A 5,882-nucleotide genomic window follows, 5' to 3' on the forward strand; every position below is an offset into this window, starting at 1 on the left:
CCTCTTCTAGAGGATGCTTAGCTGTTGTTGTTCTATTTCTTCTTCCTCGTGTTCTCAGTTGTTCATATCTCTCTCATTTTCTCTTCTATTTTCTTCCAAATCTTATATTTCCAGTTTCTTATTTATTTTTTATCAATCTTTTTGCAACTTAAATCTCTTATAATTGATATTTGCGGGTTTTCGTCATAAATTAAAAACCGGATTTAAGCGACTCGATTTCTTCATGTCAAGTCCCTTGAATTCGTCTTTTATACATCGTTTTCAACTTCACTTCAGTTCTAATTCTTCATTTTCTAAATTCCGTTCTAATTTTGGTTTCGTTTAAACCATTCGAGTTTTGTATATAAAAATCCATCCCGACTTTGTAATTTGTTTAAACTATTGTAATAATTCGGTGTAAATTGTTTTATTCTGACTTATGAAGATCTTTAGTGTATATATATATATATATATATATATATAGAAATAGGATCCTGTGCGAACTTACGAACTAGCTAATTTAAGTAACTGACACGAAATAACCAAGTAATACTTCCGCTGCTTATGCGAAAGCCCAAACCCAACCTCGCTTATCCTCTCTCTCTCTCTCACCTCAATAAACTACCAACCAACGCCAGCAGCCACCACCTGATGCCGACATAGACGACCGCCATGTTCCCTCCGGCGACCTCGCCGACGATCTTCTCCGTTATCTTTCTCTTCTCTCTTTACGATTGTCTTCCTTCTTGCAGCCCTTTCCTCGGCGCATCGGGCATTTCAGTAATTAGGAACTCAATTTGATTCGAAATCTTCCAAAAATGTCTTCATTGTGATTAGTTTTTTAAAATTTATTTTGTTTTTCTTAGATATATGATTTAACTCACTCAATTTTTTTTTAAAAAAATCAGATTTATGCTAGTTGTTGAAGCGTATTCGACCGAGCTATGGTGGTTTGATGGTGCGAGATTAAACATAAATGAAGTTGCAGGTGGTGAGTTGCTTTGGTGTTTTTTGGAGATCTGGTAGAAGAGATTAAACAAAAAAAATCCGAATTATGCTAGTTGTTGAGACGGTTTTGAGGTGCGTAGAAGGGATTGTGGGTGGTAGGGAGTTTGCGCCGGTAATAGTCGTTGGGATGAGGTGCTGGCCGTGGGGATGATTGGTCCGGTGGTGTCGCAAGTTCTTTTTAGGGTAGGTTGAGAGGTGGTGGATGGTCTGGCGGTAGTAAGGTTGTGGTCTGCTCGTGTTGTATTAGTTGGTGCTGGTGTGCCGGTGATAGCGGTGATGGCCGTGGATTCATCAAATATGATTCTGGATACATGCATGAACATTATCAAATACACATATCGAGCTGTGTATTTAGAGTACTCATATGTGTATCCGGAGGGAGTAACATATGTATCTAAGTGGTTTTTATAGTGTGGAGAGCATAATGGTGTTACCCTCGACATCACATTATCAAGTCGGAGAATTCAAGCTGGAGTATGGAAAGCATAATGGGGGGTCACCATCGACAGAATAGCCGAAAGCATTATTAGTCATGTCATGGTTGACCTTAGAAAGTTCATCTGATAACTGTTGGTTATGATGAACAAATATGAACACCATGCTTGGTTGAATCATTTAGGAAGTATATAGAACTATAGAAGTAAAGTAATTTGCTCCATGTTTGGAATCGCTCATTATATATGCTGAATTGTTGATGATTGTCAATGACGAACACTAGCATTATTCTGGTGCAGTGGTCGAAATGTATTTCATTAAAGGTAGATTCTAAATAATCAACCATTTTCGCCATCTTTCTGTCATATTTTGTCGTGTTGGGGTAATATCATTGTTGTTGCCAGCTCCCATTTCTTTTGTTGCTGATAGTTTTGGGCAAATGTAGGTGAATTTACGATGCTTGAACTCGCAGAGACAGTAAAAGAGGTAAGTTTTTGACTTTGTCTAATGTTCCTAATGTTTTCCTAGATAATTACAATCTACTTAAACTATGCATGACCAAGATAATATTTGGATCTGAGTTGTTAAAAAAATCTGGTTTCGACACTGTACCAGACATTTGCCTAACATCAAATGAGTTTGAATTGTACTGTTGATAAACCCTGATGTGAGTATCATCTCAGTGGATAATACTCTGGATGACCCGAGACAGAGAAAGGCCGATAACACCAAGCTCAAGGAGCTGCTTGGTTGGGAGCCTAAGGTCAAGTTGCGTGACAGGCTTCCTCTCATGGATAGTGGTCGGATTGGTTCATATTCAAAGCTAAACTAAACAAATCTTCGCTCTTGAATATACACAAAAAATGTTGCCAAAGCACTATCAATCAAATTTCACAAATTTACACAGCGCACTTCAATGTACTGAATTGAATTCCATAGTATTTTTTTCGTATTTTTTATTGAATAGAAAAATCCATGAAACAAATACTCTGTATCTGTTAAGTCAGAAATTAGTACTAGCTGCACGGCTTCATAAAAGAATGGAATCATATGTAACAGTAACATGAAGCTTTTTTTTTTTGTGTATATCTATGTCTCCAAGAACTAATAAATGAAGGCATTCATACTAAAAGCTAGATCGTATATAAATCTTCGTGCCAACCAGCCTTGACCTTATATTTGCATACAGGGCACATTCTTGTCGTTTAAGCCATAAGTCTATGCAATCAGCATGGTACTGCATAAACTAAATGAGAAGACACTAATTGAGATGAAGTATGTTTGTTATACTGCATCTGGTAATAAAGGTCTTGGAATGGCCGAAAATGACACCGACGCAGTTTGATGATCGACAATGTTATGGTAGTGGATGGGTTGTTGATGATAAGGCCAGTGGGACCAGTGGTGTTGGTGGTAGGTGACGGTGCGGTGCTAGTGAAGGGTGGTTAGGCAGTGCTCTGTTGATACATTTAATATCAATTCCAGATTCATTAGTATATTGCTCTAGATAACAAATTAGCTTGTGTATCTCGGGTACTAATATGTGTATCTGAGGGGTACTAGTATGTGTATCGGGCTAGTTTTTACGATTCTTAGTTCGTAAGTGATCCCTTCATATTAGTATGTGATAATTACCGACTTACGTTGGTGCTCTGTGATAGCTAAAATTGATGTATCTAAGAAATGTGTCTAATGTACTTTTTATATATCCACTGTCTTATTTTATATGCATTAAACTAAATAGTATTTCATAAAATTAATCATGTTAGACTTATATTATGAAAATGATATTTTGAACATTTTTGTTGCTCAAGTGCATAATAATTTGATTAAATTTTGGTACTTTTGAAGGTCTTGGTTCTTTATAATGTGCGAAGGGGTGAGCATATTACATAAACATTGTTTCAAACTGTTTTCATAAACACATTTTATTCTATATATATTAGCTTCTAGTAATTAAATGGTAAGTACTAATAAAACTGTCGGTTCGCAGATACAAACCAACCCTAAACCATTCTTAAATTTAGGATACCTGTCCTCCTCGTTTGATCCCAATAAATTGCTAGATACAAACCATTAGCATGCTAGATACACTCGTATTAGCTGCTAGATACATACCTCTAGTTAGTTAGATACACTCCTTTAAGTTTCTAGATACATATTTTTAACTTGCTAAATACACTCATTTACGTTGCTAGATACATACCTCTAGTTAGCTATGAAGGAAATGTAGATCTATATACATAAACATACTCATATATGTCATAAAATTAATTTGTCATAAAATTAAATATGGATTTTATGCATGCAAACAAATGATAAAATAGAGGAGAAATCATTTTCTCACCATAATAATTTCGGTCATATTGGGCACTAACAAGATCTCCTTCTTGTTAGTTCTTGAGCTTTCCATTAATGGATGAACATTCTTGACTTCAAATTAGAAGCCCTCCAATTAGTTGCACCCAAGACAATCCCTTAAACCCACAAATAAACATGTACTAGATGTTTGTAATGTAGTTTACCTTAAAATCTATTACTAATACTCATATACTACTTCTAGTAATCTTAGTAATTCATATGAACAATTTTAATCAAATACTCATATTTTTGATGAATATTAAGGAGAGAGAAGAGAGAATATTCATGAACATTTTGCATGTTAATTAAATGGTAGTGTAAGAAAAGAAAAGAACCAACACTACTCAATTAAGAGGGAGTGTCACGGTTGGAAGAGCCTAAATTGGCATCATTTCTTTTTCTTTTACTCTTCTCAAAAATAGTAGGTGTGTAAGATGTGTAAGACTATTTGTAGGTAGGCATCATTATGTTTATTTTATCAAATAAAATAAAACAACCAAAACCCACTAACACACCCTCCATTTTCGGTCCATATACATAAAATGGACTACCATTTTATTTTGTCAATTTGTCATTTGTCACACAATATGTCACATGTAGTATGCTACATGTTATTAATTAATTTTAATGCATATTTATCACATAAATATCATTTCATGAATTAATTAAATTACATACAACAAATTTACTAGTGATACTTGATCACATAAATAAAATGGGTCATATAGTTATAATTCACAATTTCTTGTAATGATAATTAACCATTCATTCTTATCTTTATTGTTTCTCAAACAATAGATAATTTTAGCAACAAAGCATTTTATTACTAAAATAATCTTATTTAATCCCATTACAATAAGATATCAATATTCTCTCTCTCACAAATCGAATTGTTCAATTTTAAGGAATTAATTAATCTGTATCGGTATACAACTAATTAACCTTTTCAATTAAGGGAATCGTCCTTTAGGTGTGACCTCGAGGATCAATCGATCACCACCGTCGCACGACAAGTAATGTCAAACTCTAGCTTGACCAATCATTACCGATATGTGTGGACCAGTTGACTATATATGTAATGTATCATCCCTTCCGTATTCTTGGCATGAGATTTAATAATGATATTTAAATCATGTGATCGCACTATTGTTGAGGACACATTTACCAACAATCTCCCACTTGTCCTCGACAAGTGTGCTTCACCAATTCTCTTGTCCTATTACTATCTCCCACTCAATGCAAGGTGTCTTTCGGGTCGTACTTGCAAGTGATCATATCGAGAGTGGTTTCCTCGATCCGGAGAATAAGCGATTGACGGAATTTATCCACCATGGATACATTCCGAGCGTGGCCACGCATTTCCGTTCATTACTCCTCGAGTGGCCCCGAGATATTGTTTTAACACGACAAGGGGTGGACAATTCTATCGCACTTATTCCCTTCGACTAGCCACACCATCATAACCCAAAATATGCCCATTTGACCCCATTTACGAAGGTCGTAGTAACACAAATCAAAGTTAATCGAAACTGTGCCATCTTAGGCAAATAGTCTTTAGTCAAAAGAATCGACGCATTAGAATACTATAGTAGCTCTCGCCACGACCTGGCTTTATAAATTTGCGAGGAACTCTATAAGCGGTCTTTGCCCGACAAAGTGTTCCTAACAATCTGCCTATGTGATCGACTAGTCATCTCACATGACTCTATGGCACTTGAACTTGCCATCAATCGCATCACACTCTAGTCACTTCGAGACGTCACCTCATATAAGTGACTATGGGCGAATACAATGCTAATCCGTGTTCACTTTAATGGGGTTCAATTGTCTCTACAACCCGTTTGGATGTAACAAAGTATAATAAAAGAGTTTTAAAGTAAAACTCGAACGACAAATGCGATTATCACATATGACTAGTCAATGCTTGATTACTACTTCATATTCTATAATCTAATTTGATCTTGTATGTAGTTGTTCATTACAATTTAATTGAAATGACATGACTTATCATGTTTAGCCTATGAGAAGGCTTTGGTCAGTAGGTTTTATCAACTTCTTGTACCTTACTCAACCTTACTACATACTCGTTTTCCTTTGTA

General features: G+C 35.4%; 1 long non-coding RNA gene across 1 annotated transcript; it reads left to right on the top strand.

Annotated features, from left to right (window-relative positions):
- Positions 1-520: 520 nt before the first annotated feature.
- Positions 521-2,503, top strand: LOC141633670 (uncharacterized). The gene is made up of 3 exons (XR_012538439.1): positions 521-1,745; positions 1,868-1,908; positions 2,106-2,503. It is a non-coding gene; the product is annotated as an uncharacterized LOC141633670 (long non-coding RNA).
- Positions 2,504-5,882: the final 3,379 nt, after the last annotated feature.

The sequence above is a fragment of the Silene latifolia genome, chromosome Y (assembly GCF_048544455.1).
Source record: "Silene latifolia isolate original U9 population chromosome Y, ASM4854445v1, whole genome shotgun sequence".
NCBI classification, from domain to species: domain Eukaryota; kingdom Viridiplantae; phylum Streptophyta; class Magnoliopsida; order Caryophyllales; family Caryophyllaceae; genus Silene; species Silene latifolia.